The 24720-nt window shown below is 39.2% G+C and overlaps 1 protein-coding gene across 4 annotated transcripts in view; it reads left to right on the top strand.

Annotated features, from left to right (window-relative positions):
• The window catches only part of sulf2a (sulfatase 2a), a 68702-nt gene that overhangs the window by 5350 nt on the left and 38632 nt on the right, over window positions 1-24720 (top strand). The window contains exon 2 of one of the 4 annotated variants that reach the window (XM_038294935.1): window positions 7182-7250. The exons of the other annotated variants lie outside the window; for them this stretch is intronic. The gene's annotated coding sequence lies outside the window, so the exon portion shown is untranslated. The remainder of the gene's footprint in view (window positions 1-7181; window positions 7251-24720) is intronic. 4 annotated transcript variants of the gene reach the window in all.

The following is a 24720-nucleotide window of genomic DNA, read 5'->3' as shown; positions in this document are numbered from 1 at the left end:
CTGATAAAAATTCACCCAATTCTGGTCATTCATCAGCAACAAAACAAAAATTTTCCAGTTATCATTCAACAGCATGTAGTCTGATTAACTTTAAAATACTTTGAGTTAAATAAAAAGGTCAGACAGAGGTGAGGGATAGAGGCCTTTGTTAATAATAATGACAATGATGATAAAGAATAATAATGAATATATTGTCTGCCTGTCTGAAAATCTAATTGCATTTCAAGTTTAATTTAACGACACACCATGGCTCTCTTTTTTTAGAACGGGAAACATTTTTCATTTGTGCCTTGAATAAAGGCACAAAAAGGATTTTTAATAACCTTTATTAAAAATTTGTTTATTTTATTTTGTCCTAATGAGAAGTGTTAATACATCAAACCCTAGTTTCTAAATAGGCTTATTTCTAAGTAGAAAGGAGAGGATTGAAAACAATTTACATGTAACTAAAACTGTGTGTACATCAGTACATATACATTAATATTTGATGGGTTATAGTACATATATCTAAAATTGTTTGCTAATAAATAGGCAATGACATTATTATCTTTAAAAACTCATGGAGCATAAAAAACTGACATTATCACTTTTCCCTCATTTTCAAATTCTTATAAAATTATAAAAATGCTATGTTTCTTATTCCTGTTGGGATAGCTAAATAGCTTATGTTTCATGGGCTAATTAAAGTGGTTGATCCTATTATTTAGGTGCATGCTGTGTCTTTATTTGCTGGCAGTAGTAATAGGAACGGCAACTGATGATTTATTCAAAGGATTTGTTTGAATCTTTCGGTTAATGTAATTATATTTGAGGTTTGTTTTTGTTTCTTTAAATTTAAAACTAAAGCAAAGCTTGAATGACAATACGTCTGCTGATCAAATAGGATTTACTCTTCCTCTAGAGTTAGCAAAGGTAACAAAGTTCAGAAACAATTTTCGGGCTTTCATCTTACCTAATTTTGAAGTTTTTGTAACCCGAAATGGAAAAGAAAAATGGATCAGGAAAAAAATTGACTTTATCTAGAGTCGATATTTTTAGCTGAAACACAACTTTTAACTTAAAAAATAAACATTTCTAGAATTTTTTATTCCTCTAAATGTTGATTGGTGTAATATGCAATGTAAGTGACACAGTTATAATGAATAAATGAAAATCACTGGTTCATGCTGTGACAGTGGCTTTGCCACAGAGAGAAAGGATCCCCTCCTGATTCATGCAGTGGGCGAGAGACTAAATCAGTGGTACTTCCAGTACAGAAACAGTAGGCCCATCATCCTCAGTGGTTAGACTGTCTGCTTGTGTATCTTGATTAGAAAGATTTAAAAATCATGTTCTGATACCTCCAGTAAAAGAGTGAGTGAATCAGCACCATTTTCATCACAGTACTTCTTGGTAAATCACTCCTCAGCTGCATTTCTCTGTGAGTCCAATTGGACTATTTGGTGAATCCTACCAATAGCTTTTAGTGTTGAGTAACAGATGTCACAGTGTGGGTCAGAGAAACTTATGCTGACCTAAACTGAGCCAATAATCACTTAACTAAGTGTTTGGGTTGTTTGTTTATACAAATGATTTGTTTGTTTGAGCAAATCCATTATTAAAGGAATAGTACACCCAAAACATGATTAGCCTTCATTTTCTACTCACCCCCATGCTGAACAACACTCTGGAGTACTTTTTTGATATCTCAAATGCATCTGGAGATCTGGGAGGCTTCTTGCTGTCTGCTGACATTCAAATAATGGAGGTCTATGGTGACCGAGACAGAAAGGTCCATAAAAGTCCACAAAAAACGTGTCAATATTCCTCCATACTGCTCGTCCAATGTATTCCAAGTGTCCTGAGTGGGTAGCTTCCAGAATTTACTCGAAACGAAGTCATTTAGAATGTTTTTAGAGCATAAACAGTAGTGTATAGGATTTCCTGAAAGCGCGCACATGCGCGATCACGTCGCTATGGAAGCCGGCAGACCAAACCAGCGCATTCAGCTCGGCAAAGAACTCATGCTCTTCCTCAACACTGAAGTCCTCAGACATTTTTCTTTCGTTGTTTCTTTCTTTGCACAGGTAAACAGCACATTTCTTCTTCTACGCTTGCATTATTGGCAGAGCAGACGCTGAATGCGCACTTTCATCTGGTTTGGTCTGCCGGCTTCCGTAGCGGCGTGAACGCGCATGTGCGCGCTTTCAGGAAATCCTATACACTACTGTTTATGCTCTAAAAACATTCTAAATGACTTCGTTTCGAGTAAATTCTGGATGCTACCAACTCAGGACACTTGGAATACATTGGACGAGCAGTATGGAGGAATATTGACACGTTTTTTGTGGACTTTTATGGACCTTTCTGTCTCGGTCACCATAGACCTCCATTATTTGAATGTCAGCAGACAGCAAGAAGCCTCCCAGATCTCCAGATGCATTTGAGATGTCAAAAAAGTACTCCAGAGTGTTGTTCAGCATGGGGGTGAGTAGAAAATGAAGGCTAATCATGTTTTGGGTGTACTATTCCTTTAACTGCAAAATTCTAGCTGCAAGCCCGTCTAGGGTTTCCTAAAGGTTTCCTCTAAACTGTCAAGATTTGGTTGTGGTTTGTGGACCCAAATGCAGAGGCAAGGAGGCAGAGGTGATTTTCTTGTGGGTTTAATGAAAGGTTAAGTGAACAAAGAGGCAGGAAATCCAAAAAGTCCAAACAAACCGGAAACCAGGAATCCAAAAATCAAAACATTAAAACAAAAACAACCAAACCAGACAAAACAAAAACAAACCAGAAACCATGGAGACATCAGGAGGGATACTAACACGAGGAGGAAGGCTCAGAGAGACAGAGTTGGAGGAAGTCAGATGGGAAGTTAGACGAGGAACCACCAAAGAAGAACAGAACAGAGAGAGTATTCAAGGGAGACAGAAACAAAGGGAGGACTAATGAGCAGATTGGGAGCAGGTGTTAACAGGGCAGAATCAGGAAAGGAGCTAGGGAAAAAGGAGAACACAAGAGGGCAGCAGAAGGCAACAAATAAAAAAATCATAACTGAAAATAAGCAGAAAACACAACAAAATAAGAATGAGACCACTAAAACTAGAAAACAAGGGGCAAAGCAAAACTGAATACTCAAAAGAAAAAACATAGCAAAACCAGAACTCTGAAATAAACACTATCAACTAAAGCCTATGCTTCAACTTTTACAGATACCATCCTGAAATATTCGTAGGTGCTGCTCAAATTAATGAAAGTTGACAGAAGGGGAATATCTGGTGGTTTTGTGAAAACGCCTTTAAATCAGAGAAAATGGAGGAGATTATTTGGGATTTGAGATCCAGCAGGAAACACCATGGTTAATGTAGATAGGACCAGCAGTTTTAAATAACAAGTTTAACCTGGATTAAAAGTTCTTTACCATATTTTCCAGGCACATCTCTCAGAGCATCCTGACTAACTGAAGCTAAGTTGCACAAGTCAGCAGCAGCAGCAAAGGAGGCAGGGATCTGCAGTGTGATCTGGGCATCCTAGAAATCTGTCCTACCAATGCTTTGAGGTCACACAGTATATTTATTGTTTGTGCTTCTTGAATGAGAAGGAGCAAAGGGTTTAGTCTAACTCCAAAACAGTTAATAAAACAGTTCTTACTGCAGATAATGAAGAAACTGGTGTGCAGATTTATACCTCTATTGTTCTGAATTGTGCGCATCTGACCTTGTGCCATGAAAAGCATTCATGACAAAATGGCTACACTTTTACTATCCTGCATCTACATAAACCATGCTTAACGCCTATAAATCACTTAAGTGGGTGTCAGGGGAGGCGACTAAAGCTTCCCACTTAACCTACGGAAATTTTGTTATTTTTCGGCTCATTGTTTTTATTGGCTTGTTCACTGCGTGTTGCAGTTTTCCTACTCTACCGTGCTTCTTCCTCTGTTAGGGTGGAGCAGCCTCTTTTCTGCCAATTAGTGTCTATGGCATTACCAGATCTCTGAAATTGGATTTTGTCACTATATCGATGCAATGGGATTATAGGCTTAAACATAAAGGTGAAAAAAATAGAAGGTAAGCTGGCTGTGAAGAGAGGCGCATTTTCCCTTGATACGTAGGTTCTCAGCAATTAAGGAGACACCCAGTCAGTCAGCTTTCAAGCTCCAGAGCCTGGATCAGTGTTCACACCGACTGAGTTCACTGTTACACTTGTGTGTGTCCACACAACTTCAGCTGTGTTTGATCTAATTCTCACCTAATGAATCCTTTGATCTTCCTCGCCTTACACTCAGAAACATTCCGGATTTCTGCGTCCAAACTATCTCAGTTCATTCTGATCCTTTAGATCTGGCTGCAGGGTAAACATCATATTCTCAGGGATGCACAATGATTTTTACTCTCTGCAGCAGGTTTACCTTTAATATACCAACCATAACCCCCTATATATCACTAGCCCAGATCAATTTCTTTCGTAATGTTGAGTGTTGGTTGAAGCTGCAGGTGAGCAGTGCTGAACAAATCAAAAGAAGTAAATAGAGATATTGGCAGTGAGGTGGTAATAATTAAGAGCTTCTTCTTAGTGAACTCTTAATCGGTGGCAAGACAGGGCTGCAGATAAGAGATCAATAAAGGCAAAGCAAGGATTCAAGCCTTCTGAAATCAATCTGCCTTTTTTCTGGCCTCGAGAAAGAAATCAGATTCTCATGCTGGTGCTTACTTACTCTTTTGATCAAACTTTCAACAAGCCTGTCCTAAACTCCCTTCTCCTTCGTACTCATCTCAGTCCAAAGGAGCCTTACCTTGCATGACTTATTTCAGGATGTCCAGTTGATCATTCTTTGTCACTTTTTGAAATTAATTAATTCTTGTTGTACAACCACCAGAAAACAGAAAAATTTTGGAACGACAAAATGTTATGATGAAAAGGAATATCTAGTAAAGCTCTGATGTATTTTTTGCTCTCCCGCTAAAAATAGTCGCTTTCTACTCTTGCTCCTTATTTTCTCCTGCTCTTTGGCAGAGTAATAACCATCTTTCTGCTCTGTCACTTTTTGATGCATCATCCTCTTATGCACATCAAGGACAAGGCCAGGTGTCGCATTTTCCCCCCGGTTGCTACGCTCGTCAGAGCGCCTTGTCACCCGGAGCCTGTATCAGTCCCCCTCCCTTCTTCCTCTTCCTCCTCTTCGCTTATTTATATTAAATCTGTCATTCTTGTATTTTATTGGGAGAACAAGAAAACTAAGTCATTTTTGCCTTTTGCAGCCTGCTATGTCTGCTGAACACAACAAGCATGTGGGTGTCATTATTTGGCCTTATGAAAAGCTGTCAAAAATTTATTTCGTCCCAACAGCTTTGTTTTTTTCATATCTGAACTAAAGCTGCTCCTCATTTGCCAGTATTTTAGATGCCATTGTTGCATCGGTTATTAACGTGGCTTTGTGGCTTCAAAGGAAAAAGTATTGCTATTGTTTCAAAGTCAGTTATTGTCACATGACAAACTTAATCTTTGTGTTTGTGTGGAGATTTAATGGGACAGACAAACACAGGAGGCACATTAATGGTAGAGTGTAAGTATAATGATAAATAGCTGTCAATTTTTTTATTTGTTTTCTTTTTCAAATAAAGATCTGATAGCTGTGCAGTACATGTGTTTAGTCACCTTTCCCATTAATGATGCGTGTCAGTATTTTGGTGCATATGTCTCTACCAGCCCTGTACATCTAGAGATTTTATTATTCTCCTTTCTTCTTTTGCTTCAGTTCTTCTCCACACATAAGGTTTTTGTTTTTTTTGTTGTTTTTATTTTTACATACTTTGTAGCTTCTTCAAAGATGCCCTCAACCAAAAGTCAAGGCTGTTTAAGGGACCATGAGGTGGAAACGTTTGGGAATTCCTGCTTTAAAGTGTCCATAAGTCTATTGGCTGCTTTGTGGATTATTGCTTCCAGTTTTGTTGTTTGGTGGACAGACAGATCTTTGTATGTTTCATCTGGGTCCTATCTTTCTATCCTCAGTTGATGGACTGAATAGGTCTATCTAAAGCTTGAGTCTTTCCTTAGAATCAAATCCTTGTTTCATTACTTCATGGGTGTTTTCCAAGCCTTCCTTTTAGTAAAAGATGCTTCATTTACTTTTGAAATAAAAAGCAAAAAATAAAGGATGATTAAAAAAAATAAATACTCTGGATGCACAATGAACAAGCCAGGAACTATCTAACATTTTGATGTCCACAAGAAGCTGACTGCTCTCCTAGAGTGTGTACAGACTGGGGCTCTGACATGCCATGGCAGAGAGATGACCACGGCTTTTCAAAGTGCTCTACTATTGTTAGCTATGCAGTGTATCAGAAAAACATGGAGGTGTGCGTCTTATCACACAAAGAGATGTCAGCTTGTCTGAGCTTAGATGCTCACAAGTTGGACACTGACACCTGTCCAATTTAAACAAGCATGAGACAGCTCCATTCTTGTCAGTGCAGTTTTACAGACAGGCAATAAAAATCAAGGCCTCCAAGTTTACATCATTACAGATTCAGCCACTTTGCCACAGATTCAGTCACAGTGATCCTGTGAGATGGCAGCCTGATGGGAGAAAACAGCTATTTTTTGTTCCTCGGCTGCTTTTGACACCTAGTTTAAAGCATTAAAATGATTTCTCCTTGCCTGTCTGCTGTGATAGTGAGCAGCTTCAGCATTAACAACTCAAATGTATGCTTAACATTATTGTTACAGTCCTGGAATAATATCTTAAAAAAGGAAGATCAGCTACCTGTCTGCTTCTAGTAGTTTTTACAAAGACAGGGATGATATTAAATATTAAAAAGTGAAACTATTTTTATCTCTTGTTCCTGGTACACGTCTAATTAAAGTTTCCCCTGAACTGTTTCCTGTTTCCTCAGGCATTGCAGTAGGAGTAAAGTATGAAATTATTGTATGTTATGTGTTTGTGTTTCTCTATGGTGATTTGGTATCACTTTTTTCGTGAAATGCAAGGTAGGGGATGGGTATCTGGCATATGATAACTGTCTACCAGGGTAGAGACATGCAAGGATAGATTAAACCTGAGTCAATCAGAATGGGAACATCGTTTTTAATTAAAAAGGATTTCTGAAAACAAGCTGGAAAGGCAAAGATATGTAAGTTGTTTGGGCCCCTATGCTGAAGCTTCGAGCTTGCCAAGAATTCATTCACTTCTTGTTTGCTAACAGAACTTGGCAGTCTAAGGCTGGTTTCTGTGGGAGAGAAGAACATCTAAAGAAGCTTTTTTGGAAAAGAAGGTAAGGCTGTTTACCACCTACTCACAGTTTCAATTAAACTCGCCCTTCCTCACTTTTATAGACAGAGCCTTCAACAAAGAGACGTACCCAATGAAAATTTCTCAGTTTGTCACCTTTTAGCCACAAGCTGTATCATTTTGTTTCAAATTCATGCAATACTCAAAACACAAGATTGTGCATAATGGTGAAGCAGGGAAAATGTTAAATAATTATTCATCTTTCTTACATATAGATATCTTTACAGAGAAGATATGCTGTGAAAATGAGCAGATGGGACATGTCTATGTAGAGCGGTTCCCTCCAGGAAGGGTGAACCATGACCACGCTGCATCTGCAGCAGACGTTCTCTTTCTTCGATCAGAGAGGGGCGATATGAGGCAGAGGGGATGATTCTGGCTAAGAGTTAAGGAAGTGGCTCTTTAAGCAGCTAATATGCACAGAGACAGCAGCTGCAGACAGCTAATGTCTGTTTTTTTTACCTTCAGAGGATTTGAATTTTGTCTGGTGTTCTGTCAGAACAGCATACAGTGTCAGATTGACATATGCTTAGGTTTTTATCTAAAATAAATTAATTCTGAGTTACAATATAAACCACATCCAATGTTTACTATGATTGTAAACATGAAAACAAAATGTAACCAAATTGAAATTTCCACACACACGTTTGTTTACTACCAAAGTATCTTATTTTCAATCAATAGTGACTAATATGGTTTTAGCTAGATTCTTCTTTTCTTAGCATCCCAGAAAGTTCTATCATGTCTGGCCGTTTCTACATCCAAGAAATAACAGTATAATCAAAGCTGATTTTCCTTTTTAAAAGTATAAATAAATGGGTTCATGCTGGTCGGTACACTGCTTCTCTAATTTAATGTGGGAATAATTCTTTGATTTGCATTTGTGCGCATGCATATTAGAACAATGTATTCTGATCTGACAGCGTATGCCGTTCTGACAGAACACCGGCCTCCAGCAGTGGTGTAATACAGTGACATCATGAAATGGACGGCACACTGACAGGGAAACAAGACTTAATATGGAATGAAAGGAAGGTACTTTCATTCCGGCTTGTAGGGAAAAAAAACTAATAATTCATTGCAAATGAATATTGCATAGTGCTAAAGGCATTATTTCATCATTTTTTAGGCCTATAGTTTACTTTTTGAAATCTTTAAATTAATGATATAAGACTTTTAAGATATTTTTTATAACCTTATTCTGCTCCAACTTCTAAATGACTTAATCTCTGACTTGTGTGCAGTGTTCCTGGGTCTTCATGATGCTGTTCATTCACCAAGGCACTCTAATTACCGTTAGGGCCTTCAAAGAGCAGCTGAGTGTATTCTGACATTAAATAACACTATTGAACCTGGTTTGATAAATTATTTCTGAAGTTGGTTACAGTGTTGTTTTTTTCAGGAGTATCAACCTGAAGGATGTGAAAAGAAATGGTTAAAAGTTTTTTTTTATATATCTGAGTTTCTTTGTTGCCCTATTTTGCGTTAGATAAATTAGATTTTGTTATTGTAAAGGGCTAGATGTGTAGAGGTTGAAGCACTATAAAAACTTTTGACATACAGATAAGTCCTTCCATGCAAGTCAGTGTTTCCAGATTAAACTCTAATAACAAATCATGGTATCAGAGAATATAATTGTCTAACATGCTGTCTTTCTGAAGCAACGTGACATGCATTCGCTTTACACCTCTATGAGCACCATTCCTCCAGCTGAGGAAGAAAAATGTCAGATTCTGATTACTGCTGCTGTTATCATGGAGTTTACAGATCCCTGAGGAAATAAAACACAAACGCTCTCCGCTGCAGTAACTGTCAACACTTTATTTACTGCAGGGGAATAGATTCATCACCTTCGAAGCACAATCGTGTATTTTTAGTGAGCGCCAAAATCAGAAAACGTCATTGTGTTTTGTGTTTTTCTTTAGAGGATGGTTGCTGATATGGCACTCCTGATCTCACAGATCTTTGGGAGTAGTTTGGACACAGCAGATGTCGCCTCACTGACCACTAAGGCAGCAGTGTTAAATTAAAGATGCAGGGTTGAGGTGGGGGGGAGTTGCGGGAATACAGCCAGGATAAGTGTTTTTTTTTTTTATAAAACTCAGAGTCATTTAATCATTCAGCAGCCCTTTCTAACAGAGCTTTAATTTACCTCCATGTGTTTAGTCACTGATGAAGTTAGCTAATTTAAGCATCACAGCATCGCAGCTATCCTGTAATGTGCAGGTTCGTTTACTGTGATCAGAGTCATCCAGCGTTAACAGCTGGGAAGTCGATACGCATACAGCTGTGTCTCATTAGGACTTTAACATCAGCGGTATGTGCAGTTCTAATCAGCTCCCCCCTCGTTTGAACAAACTACCTTGCTGTCTAGATAGTTCAGAGCTCATCCGAGAAACTTTTCATGACAGAATAGTTGATGGAGCTGAACTTTTTCGTCATGTGTCTGTGACACTAGCAAGAGCCGACAGGTAAAAGAAGTGCCTTTAGTAAGATATTCTCTTTGAGGACTGATCTCCACTTCAAAACCTCTCAGTGTGAGGACAGTGTTCACCTCTCTCTGACTCATCCGTCTGTTGACATAGAGGGCCTTCAGCAGAGTGGGATTAAAACAAAAGTCTTTTAGAGGAACTCTTCAAAGTTCAGTTTGGCTCTCTTCTCTCAAACCACTGTCCTTGATGGGCTGCTTTATGCACAAAGTTATGACGTCCTCGTTTATTCCTTGCAGCTGGTTGCATAATACCTTTAGTGTCTTGTGAGTAATAAAAGTTTATTTTCCTATCACATCTTAAAGGGACTTTACGATCATAAAGACCGTCATACGTGGTGCAGGGATTCACCTCGAGGTCCCTGAAGCATTATGCCAATCCTCATTTTCCACATCAGCAAAATGGACTCTGCCAACTTGCTTTCATGATCCATTTTGCCGTCTGCCCAGCGATTAAAAGTCAAATATTAAAGTGCTCTGTTGTGAGCTAGGCCTAATTGATTCTTTCCGCCGGGTGCACACAGAATGGGCTGACAGCAGGCGATACCAGGCTTTGTCAACATCGGGCATGCTGCCTGGAGCTTAGGACGGCACCCCAATAAAGACCCCTGTGAGTGTGCCAACCTGCGGCGCCACACACAGTGAGGCCGCTCGGCACTTCAGCCAGGCTTTATAGTGACAACACAGAGGCAGCCTATTCTTCTGCTGTGTGTCGGCTTCCATCAGCTAGCTGGGAAGTCGGCTCTCTATTTGTACGAAAGCACCGGGCTGTTGCAAAAATGTGTGCATCTGTTTTTGTGTCTTCACTTCTCTCAATCCTCTCTGCCTACTTGCGTAACCGCTCATCTAACTTAAGCAATCTCAGGAGGGGCCTCTGAAAGGAGCATTCATTAGAGCTTCTCAAAATGACCTCTTCTCTTTCAACTCACTTCTGTTGTCAAGATAATCACATTTATCCACCACTGTGCCAAATAAAACATTTGCAGCTTTAACTGCCAGCAGCATTGATGCTTTAATCATATGGTAAGCTATATTCCAATATTTACTGTTGTCATTATTTATCTTCCTACTCTTGCTTCGACCTTCAGTTCATCCTTTAATGGATGCAAAGATAAAGTGTGGTGTTCATGAGACTGATATTAGATATTTTGTTTTCAAAGTGATTATTGTCTCATAAATTAAAAACTGTTTTGAAAAATCTATAATCAGGGTAAATCTGCCAATCGAGATTTGATAGATTGAGGCTTAAACGCTTGTCTAATTATAAATAGGTCATACTTTGAAAGTAGCTTTGAAGAGGCCTCCTAAAATAGAACGAAGGGTTTTAAATATTTTTTTTTTATTATTTCTACTTACAGTTTAGGTATCAACTTCAGCTTTTATCAGTGTTTTTAATTTTTCGATTTTTGATTGGATGAAAATGCAATCCAGACTCAGTAAAGTTTATGAAATAGCTCTTTAGCTCTGTAGCAGCAGCAATCAGATGATAGTTAGCTTTAAAAAATTAACAAGTTTCGTTAGTTTTCACAGTTCTTATAACTACTCTCAATTGATCTGTTTCTCTGTGGTACTTTTTCTTGTTACTAGCAGATACTGGTAGCAGAATGGTACCAAACTTTCTGGAACTGAAATAAACACAGGGGGCATCTTTAATGCCTTTGTGACTCAATGCTTCAAGAAAACCCAAAATAATGTCTTTATATTTGTGTCTCGTTCAGCTTAAGAACTGCTTCCTGTCTTACGTGTAGAGAGAGGAAGTAGGGGAATGCCTGACCTTGCACATGCATTTCCCCATTCAAAGAAACTTTTTAATATTTATTTGTGTTCAATAGCTTAAGCCTCATGTCTTATATGATGTATTTTATCATATTAATTATATTATATATTGTGTAGAATTAATTATTGTAACTATTTATATAGAGGCCCATTAAAATGATCACACCAGGGTGTTCAGGTGGCGCAGTGGTTAGTGTGCGCCAGGATCTACTCCATCTTTCTCTTGATATAATTATTTCTGATGATAGGATTTCAAACATAGCACAAAACAGTTTTTTTTTCACGTTTACATACACAGACATATATAGTAGCCTATATGTGTTCAGTGAATATATTCTTACACAGTATATGAGATGAAATAATCACTTATTTGAGATATTAAAATCTTCCCTAGATTATAGCAATGACCAAAGTAACCAGATATTCATGCAAAAATATTTGAGATTAAACGAAGATTTTATTAATGAGTAAAGTTAAAAAAAAACTGGCCTGTTGTCCTTTGCTGCATGTCTCTCATACCCCTTTTCCTGTCAGCCCACTGTCCAAAAAACAAGCAACTAGGGCCATAAAAACAAAACAAAAAAAATTATAATCACACCAGATATTGTTATCAACACATACAATCGTATTTAAATTGTTTATTTCAAAATTACTTTTTAATGTCAAAGGAATGATGAATTATATTACCCATGTTTGTTAGATTATTCATTGGAGTTAATGTAGATGGTGATGTTGTAAGTAGGAAAGATCTCCTGTAGTGGTCAGTACTATGGCAGACCCGAGGAAGCCTCTGACTGAGGACACTGCTGAAAAAGAATTTCATGATTTCGCCTGTACAGAGAAACTGGTTGCATCAAATGCTCTGATGTGATTTTTAGTTGGATGAAAGGCTATACATAACTAAACCATTTTAACACTATTATTTTCCTGAAACCAATTAAGAGTTGCTGCTACTGTGTGTCTTGAAAAATTCACTTGTTTCATCTTCTGATTTTTATTGATAATGTTCCAGTTCAATTCTCCATTCATCGGTTGGTACCATTTGTTGGCAACCCAGGTTACACTTTGATGTCGTCACTAAACTTTGCCTAGGCTTGGTTATTTTGGATGACTGTGCAGAACCGTTCTGCCTCCAAACATAGTATATCATTTAGTAGAGGAACTGGTCAAGCCACTTCCAGATATTCCCAAAGCTTTCTGCAGAAGCTGCTTCTCTTTTAGGCAACTCATTTAAAAATACTTTTGACCCCTCCTTTAGAACTCATATGAAAGGATTCTAGCAGTGAAAGATCCATGATGAAATTATTTTGACTGTTTTTGGAATATTTAGAGGTTTAAAAATGCAGCACTAACCACTGCCAGTGGTAAGTTTTGTATCTTGAAGGAATCTTTGCTTCTACGTAATGTACAACTAGGTAATGACAAAGGGAATAGGCATAGAAGGCATGGCAGGAAATCATGGGGAGTGGCAGTCTAGTGGTTTACCTAGTGCAACTAGTGGAACTCCTAGTGGAGTTCAAGCCCCACTAACACACACTGCCATTTTGGATTCCTGAGCAAAGACTCCTAAAACCACACTGCTCCCCATGCACCGCACAATGGAATCCTTCTGCTCCCCAAAGGGGATGGGTTGAATGCAGAGAGTTAATTTCGTTGTACTTGTGACAGTATAATGACAATGAAAAGCTGGGGGGGGGAATAATCTATAGGAAGCCCTTTGTAATGAGTTCTTTTATAGGCACCTTATTTGCACATAGCAGCAGGAATGTTTTCTCTTTGCCTCGCAGATGCCAATTTTGTTGCTTTCTGTGTGTTTTTGCAAATAATTTTCTGCCATGTGTTCTATACCTATTCCTTTTGTCATTTCAGTTTTTTTTTACTGTACTCATTAATAAAATCTTCCTTTAATCTCAAATATTTTTGCATGCATCTTTTTACTTTATTTATTATTATTTGATCTCACATTCAGTGTAAGAATATCTTCATTGAACACATATAGGCTACTATATATGTCTGGGTCTATGCAAACGTGAAAAAAAAACTGTATTGTGCTATATTGTGAAATAGAGAAATAATTTATGATATCAAGAGAAAGATGGAGTAGATCCTGGCTGGATGTACTGCCTTAACTGTCTCCTTAAAAGGATTTAAAGATGAAAAATTGGCCTGATAAAAGTAAAGCAGCGTCGCTCTCCCTTAGGTGAAGACGGTGTTCAACTCCCACTCTCTTCTGCTTATCCTGTAGATTTACTGGTAGCTTGATGAGCATCGTGAATTGCCTTTGCTGCCCATTTATTTTCATTGCTTTGCTGTTCCACACAGAAGATTGTAACAGCATTCCTGGCTCCCTACAATGTTCATTAAATTCAGACATTCATCCCCAGCATTTTCTCATGAATCTGATTGACCTTTCTGCTCCCTGCAATCCACAGTAAATTGATATAGTTCCCCATTAATCCGTCCGTAGTTGAAACGCTGGCTGTATCTCCGCATTGTGTTTGGTGCCTTATGTTACATCTGAGATGATGGATGGGTGAAGCGAGAGGCTTTAAAGTTGCAAGGGGACAGAAGCCAAATATCTGTGATGGTGGGGTAGTTACTCATATTCGGTACATGGTTCTGTCACAAAACCAACTGCAGCAAAATGGTTATGAACTTGATCGAGGCTCAGTCACTGTTTTTAGGAAATGTAGGTGGGAGAAAACAGAAGGAAGGTAAGGGAAGCAATGGAGTTTTGGCTTCATCCGTGTGTTTGGAACATTTTAGAGAGGACCACAGTTCATATCCTTTCACCCGTGATAATGCAGCATTCAGGGTTTGAGTTTTTTTCACATCACATTTCAGTGTGACCGATTGCCAGCACAGCCGTGGAATAGTCTTTTTACTGACAAGAAATCACAATGTCCTCTCCTCTGGGTCTGAGTGCAGTTTAATTTTTACCTGCATCCTGTTTCTACCCTGCTGCAAACCCAGGGAGTGGGGGCTGCTTGGCGGTCTAAAAGGAGGTCGTGATCGCATGGCAGCAGCAGTGGGATGTTGGGGGCAGCTGGCTGCCTTTTTGACAGTGGTCTAATGGAGGACTAATAGGAAAGACTGTAGTCTTTGAGACCTCTGCTGTGGCTTTTATATCGGCCTGTGGAGGCAGATGAAGAGGAAGACAAGGTTTCAAAGATCCTCTACAGCGGTGGACCTTGTACATCTCATCTCTTTTTAGGTTACATTTTAACTGCATAAACTAAGATTTTAACTTTCCACAGAGTCACAAGCTGTGTAAGAGACTCACTAGTTTGTCAGGTGTGCATTTGAAAAGTTGTCAGCTTGCTTCAGGATAAAGTGCCTGTTTGCTATTTGCTCTTATCACCCGTTTTCTGCAGTGTGTTCTCAAAGGAAAAAGCAGATAAGAAAAAAACCCTTTGTTCTCTGAGAAAAGCATGACCTCTGTTTTTGTTTTTTGTAACTTTGAATGGATTCAACTTTGGTTGAATGAATGATATTGGAATCCAACGTGTTTTTTTCCTGTGTGTGTTTAAAAGAAATGTTGTGATTGTTAATCTTCCACATACTGAGAAGTTTTTTTTTATTGCTGCAGGGGTCAATTTCATGAAGCAGGTTTAAAAAATTCAGATTAAAATCAGCAACTCTAAATTGATATAGCCAAAAGTCAGGAACTCTGAGTGTTCGATTTCACTACGGCTGCTATCTATTAGTTCCATCAATTTTAACTTGGTCCACTCAGAGTTAAATGTGTGCCCAACAAGTATGAAAAGCCATTATCAGTGAGGCACAGATTCAACGAGCTACCATGACAACAGGCAACAGGAAGTGCCTATGTCACCCCACTGGGACTAGAGATTTTAATACAGAAAAAAAAGCATTTTAATGCAGAAAAAAATAAAATTTAAAAGGAGAATGTGTTTAAAAGACAGAGAAACAGCACTACAGCTACAAAAGAGAGGAAGATGGCAAGGAGAAGATTGTTTTATAAGTTTATATGAAGTGGGCTGTGGCAGAAGTGCCAGGCCATTTTTAAATTTATTAAAAGCACTCTCTCTGTTGTTCCATTTGTAGATCACTTAAATAAGATTCTTCCTGGTCGAAATCACACTCCTAGACCTAACTGTGATAATATATTTTCTAAATTACATTCTTGTAGCAGAAGCTGAATTTTAGAAATTATACTTGTAAGAATTACGTTTTATACATTTAGAAATGTTTACACATTTTAAGTGGCCATTCTGATATTTATACGCTTGACTGAAAATGTATTTATGATGTCTGAAAAACATTTTTTCATAGTTAAAATAATACAAATGCTGACCAGTAATGTTAGAAATTTGGAGATCTAGACTTCGAGAATGTTTATTCCAGATGTGGAGTATGGCATTTCGTTTGAAATGGTTATACATATTCAGTAAAAGTAGGACATATCAAAACGGCTTGCCACAGTCTGTTGTGACCGCAATAATATTCCGGGATTATTTCTTGAAAGGTAGTAGATCAATAATATTTAGGTGAAATCTTCTGGCAGCAAGTGAAAATGAAGTCTAAAAAAGTTGTTCTAAAATATAGAACCTGTGGATCAGCTCATGCATTCATCCTAATGATGATTCAGTCTTTCACACAGTAAAGTGGATGTTTGCAGACAAATGGCTGTTATAAGCAACTATCTGGCTTCAGATTGTGCCAGTAGGCTCATTAGGTTGTTATAATCGAGTAAATCCTAATCCGAACCCAAAAAGTAATTCCTTTTCCTCCACGGAATCTCATATCCTGTCAACTGAGTTGTAGAATCCTCTCTATAAATATTTAATTCTCTGTGAAAAAGTGCCGATCATTCTTTAATAAGATCCTCATCAAACGGACACGCAATGTTTGTTTCTAAAACCTAATGTGTGTGGTTTTTTTATTTTATGTACAAAACTACAGCAACAATCTGACTAAATCAGGAAATAAAACAATGTGATTGGCTATAAGCAGAGCAGAGACAGAGGAGACTCCAAGTTTACTGAAGAAAACCTGCTACTGACCAGGTTAGCCCTGGGGAGGTTGAGAAAACTCTCTTTGTGAAACGGAAAAGTCAGAGTTTCCCTGTTTTCAGGTATAGAAAACTTAGAGTTTTTGGGAAACTTGCTTCATGAAACGGACCCCAGGTCTGTCTGCCTTTGCCCTGCTTCCCCGGTTTTAAGATCACCCTGAATTCTTTTCTCTGCATAAAAACAAGCCAAATCATCATGTTGTTTCTTGTTGTAGTTGAATATATTTTTCAGTAAAGTTTGTTAAAATGCTAAGTCCTTCAGTTGTTCTTGTTCTTATTGTTATCTAAGAATATTGTGTCTTTTTTGCCATTTGCTAATCCAGCTGACCCTTATAAAATCTGACAGATGATTCAAGTAGAATAGCTCAAAGTGACCTTTTGCAGGTACATATGTGTCAATCTCATATAATTACAACAACAGGCTATAAATTAAATCTATGAATTTATTGTGAGTTTCTTAGGGGAATAAGGAACACCCCCCCCCTGGTGGGTACAAATTGGCACATGTAACATAAACAATTACAGGTGCTGGTCATAAAATTAGAATATCATGAAAAAGTAGATTGATTTCAGTAATTCCATTTAAAAAGTGAAACTTGTATATTATATTCATACATTACATACAAACTCATATATTTCAGATGTTTATTTTGTTTAATTTTGATGATTACAAATGACAACAAATGAAAATCTCAAATTCATCATATCAGAAAATTAGAATATTACTGAAGACCAATAAAAACAAAGGATTTATAGAAATGTTGGCCAACTGAAAAGTATGAACATGAAAAGTATGAGCATGTACAGCACTCAGTATTTAGTTGGGCCTCCTTTGGCCTGTATTACTGCAGCAATGCGGCGTGGCATGGAGTCGATCAGTCTGTGGCACTGCTCAGGTGTTATGATAGCCCAGGTTGCTCTAATAGTGGCTTTTAGCTCTTCTGAATTGTTGGGTCTGGTGTATTGCATCTTCTTCTTCACAATACCCCATAGATTTTCTATGGGGTTAAGGTCAGGAGAGTTTGCTGGCCAATTAAGAACAGGGATACCATGGTCCTTCAACCAGGTACTGGTAGCTTTGGCACTGTGTGCAGGTGCCAAGTCCTGTTGGAAAATGAAATCTGCATCTCCAAAAAGTTGGTCAGCTGCAGGAAGCATGAAGTGCTCTAAAACTTCCTGGTATGTGGCTGCGTTGACCCTGGACCTCAGAAAACACAATGGACCAACACCAGCAGATGACATGGCACCCCAAACCATCACTGACTGTGGAAACTTTACACTGGACTTCAAGCAACGTGGATGAAGTGCCTCTCTTCTTTTCCTCCAGACTCTGGGACCTTGATTTCCAAAGGAAATGCAAAATTTACTTTCATCAGAGAACATGACTTTGGACCACTCACCAGCAGTCCAGTCCTGTTTCTCTTTAGCCCAGGCAAGACGCTTCTGACGCTGTCTGTGGTTCAAGAGTGGCTTGACACAAGGAATGCGACAGCAGAAACCCATGTCTTTCATACGTCTGTGTGTGGTGGTTCTTGAAGCACTCACTCCAGCTGCAGTCCGCTCTTTGTGAATCTCCCCCACATTTTTGAATGGGTTTTGTTTCACAATCCTCTCCAGGGTGCGGTTATCTCTCTTGCTTGTACACTTTTTTCGACCACATCTTTTCCTTCCCTTCGCCTCTCTATTAATGTGCTTGGACACTGAGCTCTGTGAACAGCCAGCCTCTTTAGCGATGACCTTTTGTGTCTTGCCCTCCTTGTGCAAGGTGTCGATGGTCGTCTTTTGGACAACTGTCAAGACAGCAGTCTTCCCCATGATTGTGTAGCCTATAGAACTAGACTGAAAGACCATTTAAAGGCTTTTGCAGGTGGTTTGAGTTAATTAGCTGATTAGAGTGTGGCACCAGGGGCCATCAATTTTGAACCTTTTCACAATATTCTAATTTTCTGATATGATGAATTTGAGATTTTCATTTGTTGTCATTTGTAATCATCAAAATTAAACAAAATAAACATCTGAAATATATGAGTTTGTATGTAATGTATGAATATAATATACAAGTTTCACTTTTTAAATGGAATTACTGAAATCTATCTACTTTTTCATGATATTCTAATTTTATGACCAGCACCTGTAATCACTGGCTGTGTCCAAAGGAGATAAAAAAAAAACTACTAAATTGATCAATTTAAACTGTGGAAATAGAAGTTGCTTGTTCAGGACACTGCTGCTTGATACGAGACCATTGCTCTTTAACGTTAAAGTTATGGGATCACCTTCCATCCTCCTTTACAATGATTTTCCTCCTGTATGAATGTACTATCCAACAAACTGATGCAAAGGTTCAGCTCCTTATATCTGGTAATAACTTACTTTCCCACAACTGATTTCTTTAGAACATTTCACATTATTGAAAAATGTATTTAGTATTTTTTAGCCATACAGATGTGCTGCTTAATGTAGTGATAAATATGGATGAAAAACAAACCTCTGTGTGAGGTTCTGACTGACTGTGGAAAAGCATTAAATATATTTACTGAAATCCTATTTTGTTCTACGTATATGGTTTAAAGAAGCCTGTATCTCTCACCTTAACTGTTAAGTATATTTTCCATATTTTTTTTATGGCTTCAATAATAAATAGCAGTGGGAAACGTGTGATAAATAAGCAGAACTTGTCTTGTTGCTTGGCCAGCTCAAGCCTTTTCCAGTGACATTGTTATTTCAATTTAAAATGTTACAGCATAGTTTTTACTGCTATGAACATATTCTGTATTAAAGCGATTTAATCATAACTGTCATTTTTATTATTTTACCTATTTATCAGATATTTATCTAATAATTTTTTGTAACAAGGTTAGAAGAATAAAATTCACTGTGGATTTACGAAAATGTTTGATTATTTGGTATGTTCAATATTTAATTTTCTGCTTCTCATGCTGGGTTTTGGTTTTTGTTGTTATTTTGAAATCTATGTTCCGGCCTTTGTGTGAAGGTCTTTGATTTGCTCATGCTCAGTCTGTAATACAGATCCAATGGCGGTGAGATCTGCAGGGACAGCCAGGCAGAGTCACCACTGCCTGATCAATCTGAGGTCTCATTAAATGGCTGCACAGCCTTCTGCAATCTTATAGAATATCAATATTGGCGCACCACAGAGAGACCTGCTAGGCTAGCTGCTGGCAGCTTTGTTGTCATTACTCTGTGGGCAATGTGCCAGAAACCCCCTTGATGGGCCACTTAGGCTCCCCCTATGGTTCCAAACACAGGTCAGGACAGACAGACAGGATGTCTGAGCAGCTGTCCCAGAGACAGTGAGGGAGAGATGGATATGGACCTGTAGAGGAGGAGATGGTATGTGTTCCCTCGGTGCTGAGGAGAGCCATTTGCGTTTAGTTTGTTCAGCTACGTAACACAGTGGTTTCACCTGGAGCTTGTTTATTCCATGTGGGGGGTGCATTTCCCATAGTTTACTGTTCACATCCTGTGTCATTACAAGGACAGTCACATGTTTGGATTTAGCAGAACAAAAGCAAAGAGTTTTTCTGAAGTATGTCGTTGCAGGGTTCCCCAAGATCTGGATTTTTGGCAAAGACAACTATTGATTCCTGCTGGGAAAACCACAGTTGCTGAATGACTCTCTGTGGTGATTTCTGAGCAGAGCAAATGGGGGGAATACAAAGTGGCAAACATAGAATAGGCTCTGTCATTCCAACCATTGTATGCAGGTTCTCCCCTCTGTGCCCCGGCCCTAACCCCCTGTGTGGTTCCGACAGAGGAGGGAGGGATCAGTGTGGGCATCTTTAAACCATCGGTAATCCGCTGACAAAGGGCCGGGAGAAAGGCAGCTAGTGAAGTTGGGGGGTGAGGACAAAGAATGGGAGGAGTGGAGAGGTGCAGAAGGAGTTATTGCCACTCAAAAACCCAAGAGTGTATTTCCCATTAGACAAGGTTGACTCCCACTGGGCCCACTGAGCTCTGCCACCCTTGGGTTAGGCACCCCAACAACATTTTGAGTTGTTGAAGATAATACAGTTGATAGAAACAAAACTGTATAGAACCAGACATGGTATTATACCAGTCTTACAGTCAACCACTGTTTCAAGATGTTTTTAAGACTGACATTGCTTTTGTTTAAAAAAGGACATGAGAAAAATATTTATTCTGATAAGAAATGCCTATATTTTGTTTTGCCTTATGTAAAGTGTATATATTTGTTATTAGACTTAGACAACCTTTATTGTGATTTTTTATACACAGAGTGGTGAAATTTTGTTTTGTACAGCTTTTAGAACATTTCCATTCTATAAAGTGCAGCAGTGATCAAATGTAAACAGTGTGGGAGACAAAACATGGTGCAAAAACGCATTGATATGGAAGTTCAGAGCGTTAAATATATACCGTGACAATATGCAGTGTTTTGGTTTGGTGTCATCAGTGTGATGCAGAATCTGTGACATGATATAGAGTTTTCTCAACAGTTCAGTTGTCTGAGGGGCTTATTGAAGCCCAGCAGGCTGGAAGGAACAGCATGCGTGTTCTTCTCTTCCAGGTGTGCTAGGCTCAGGTGAAGTGCAGAGCAGATCGTGTCCTCAGTGGTAGGCAAACTGGAACTGGTCGAATGTTGGGGGAGACTGGAGACGATGTTTTCTTTATCAAGGATTTTGAAGCACTTCATCATGGTTGGAGTCAGTGCAACAGGCCGGTAGTCATTCATTTAGGTGACCTGAATAATGGTGGCAGACTTACAGCTTGTTGGCATTATGGATTTGACTAGCAAGGTGTTAAAAATGTATGTGAGGACACCAGCCAGCTGACCTGCAAAGTCCTTGAACAGTTCTGTTTAGTGCCTCAAACTTTCCAAATAAGTTGTTTAGTTCATTTGGGAAGTCAGAGAAGAGATCCTGGATCTTCCAGCTGTGATTTTGCTTCACTGATCTAATGGTACGGTTCAAGTTGGTCACGCTGTCCTCAGTGCCTCACCACACTTGAAAGCTGAGTTTCGTGCTTTTAGCGATTACCGAACCTCCCGTCGATCTAGGGTTGTTGCTTGGCCCTGGTGATGATGTTCTTTGTGATACGGAGGTCCTTGTGATGCTGACACAGTCTTGGCATACTCATCAATTGATCTTGTTGTCATACGTAGCTGCAGCTTTGAACATGTTCTAGTCAGAGCATTCAAAACTGTACTGGAGTTTCTCCATTGCCCCCTCAGTCCACACTCGTACCTCCTTCACTGTTGGTTTTGCCCTGATTAGCTGGGGCCTCTATGAAGGAAATAGTATGACAGATAGGTGATCTGATAACCCGAGGTGGGGGCGGGGTGCTGCTCTGAATGCATTATCTGACTAAATGTCACATAAAAATAAAGCACTGCTTTACACAGTTAAAGTAAGAATGATGAAGACAACAGATGAAGAAACTTGGCATTAAAGATTGGGCTTAAAGACAGCATTTGTTAAGAGCCACCAATGTGGACATTGCACAAGAAACACAACCAGGAGTGTGGATAATAATAATAATAATAATAATAATAATAACTTTGATTTATATAGCGCCTTTCAGGACACCCAAGGTCACTTTACAAGAGGTGAAGTAAGGGGGGGTAGGGACAGGGAGGGGGTTAGGAAGGGTAGGCAAGAGAGAAAAGGTGTGTTTTAAGGTGCTTTTGGAACTGTGTCAGGGAAGTTGCGGAATGGATAGGAGGGGGCGGGGCCATTCCAAAGAGCCGGGGCCACTGCACAGAAAGCCCTGTCGCCAAAGGTCTTGAGTCTGGTACGGGGGATGGAAAGTAAGTTCTTGCTGGTGGAGCGCAGGGACCGTGACTGAGTGAGCGGTCTGAGAAGAAGGACTGAGAAGAAGGTCAGTGATGTACTTGGGTGCCAGAGAATGAAGTGCTTTGTAAGTGAGGAGGAGGATTTTGTAGCTGATGCGATGTTTGATTGGCAGCCAATGGAGTTTCTTGAGGATGGGGATGATGTGCTGCCAGGGCTTGGTGTGGGTTAACACCCTGGCAGCTGAGTTCTGGACGTACTGCAATCTGTCTAGGGCTGTTATAAGCAACTATCTGGCTTCAGATTGTGCCAGTAGGCTCATTAGGTTGTTATAATCGAGTAAATCCTAATCCGAACCCAAAAAGTAATTCCTTTTCCTCCACGGAATCTCATATCCTGTCAACTGAGTTGTAGAATCCTCTCTATAAATATTTAATTCTCTGTGAAAAAGTGCCGATCATTCTTTAATAAGATCCTCATCAAACGGACACGCAATGTTTGTTTCTAAAACCTAATGTGTGTGGTTTTTTTATTTTATGTACAAAACTACAGCAACAATCTGACTAAATCAGGAAATAAAACAATGTGATTGGCTATAAGCAGAGCAGAGACAGAGGAGACTCCAAGTTTACTGAAGAAAACCTGCTACTGACCAGGTTAGCCCTGGGGAGGTTGAGAAAACTCTCTTTGTGAAACGGAAAAGTCAGAGTTTCCCTGTTTTCAGGTATAGAAAACTTAGAGTTTTTGGGAAACTTGCTTCATGAAACGGACCCCAGGTCTGTCTGCCTTTGCCCTGCTTCCCCGGTTTTAAGATCACCCTGAATTCTTTTCTCTGCATAAAAACAAGCCAAATCATCATGTTGTTTCTTGTTGTAGTTGAATATATTTTTCAGTAAAGTTTGTTAAAATGCTAAGTCCTTCAGTTGTTCTTGTTCTTATTGTTATCTAAGAATATTGTGTCTTTTTTGCCATTTGCTAATCCAGCTGACCCTTATAAAATCTGACAGGTGATTCAAGTAGAATAGCTCAAAGTGACCTTTTGCAGGTACATATGTGTCAATCTCATATAATTACAACAACAGGCTATAAATTAAATCTATGAATTTATTGTGAGTTTCTTAGGGGAATAAGGAACACCCCCCCCTGGTGGGTACAAATTGGCACATGTAACATAAACAATTACAGGTGCTGGTCATAAAATTAGAATATCATGAAAAAGTAGATTGATTTCAGTAATTCCATTTAAAAAGTGAAACTTGTATATTATATTCATACATTACATACAAACTCATATATTTCAGATGTTTATTTTGTTTAATTTTGATGATTACAAATGACAACAAATGAAAATCTCAAATTCATCATATCAGAAAATTAGAATATTACTGAAGACCAATAAAAACAAAGGATTTATAGAAATGTTGGCCAACTGAAAAGTATGAACATGAAAAGTATGAGCATGTACAGCACTCAGTATTTAGTTGGGCCTCCTTTGGCCTGTATTACTGCAGCAATGCGGCGTGGCATGGAGTCGATCAGTCTGTGGCACTGCTCAGGTGTTATGATAGCCCAGGTTGCTATCATAGCCAGGTTGCCTCTCTAGGGCTTTGTTGGGCAGCCCAGACAGGACACCATTGCAGTAGTCCAGACGGGAGGTGACAAATGAATGAATGAGAGTTTCGGTGACTGAGTCGGTAAGTGACGGCCGGAGTCTTGAGATGTTACAGAGATGAAAGAAGGCAGATTTAGTGATGTTCTGGATGTGGAAACTGAGTGAGAGTGTGGAGTCCAAAATGACACCCAGGTTCCGCACTTTGGGCGATGGGGAGGTGGGACAGCCATCAATGACCAAGGTGAGGTCTCCAACCTTCCTGAGCAGCGGTGCTGGGGCCACCACCATGAGCTCGGTTTTGTGGGTGTTGAGTTTCAGAAGGTTGTTGGTCATCCAGGTTTTGATATCAAGGAGACAGTTGTTAAGTTGTATTTGTGGGAGTTGTGAGGAGGGCGTAGTGCTGACATACAGTTGGGTGTCGTCTGCGTAACAGTGGAAACTGAGTCCGTGGTTGCGGATGATCTGACCGAGGGGGAGCAAGTAGATGGTAAACAGCAGGGGACCAAGGACAGATCCCTGAGGAACGCCATGGTTAACTGTTGCAGTTGATGAGTTGGAGCCTTGCAGAGGGATATATTGTTTACGGTTGGAGAGGTAAGACTGAAACCAAGAGAGAGTGATGTTGGTCAGGCCGATGAGGTCTGAGAAACGGGAGAGGAGGATCGAGTGGGAAATAGTGTCAAAGGCAGCAGATAGGTCAAGGAGGATGAGGACGGAGACAAGGCCGTCATCTGCAGCAATCAGGAGGTCGTTTGTTATTTTAATGAG

The sequence above is a fragment of the Cyprinodon tularosa genome, unplaced genomic scaffold, assembly GCF_016077235.1.
Source record: "Cyprinodon tularosa strain WSP-4 unplaced genomic scaffold, ASM1607723v1 ctg11, whole genome shotgun sequence".
Classification (NCBI taxonomy): domain Eukaryota; kingdom Metazoa; phylum Chordata; class Actinopteri; order Cyprinodontiformes; family Cyprinodontidae; genus Cyprinodon; species Cyprinodon tularosa.
This window is presented reverse-complemented; position numbering and strand designations above follow the sequence as displayed.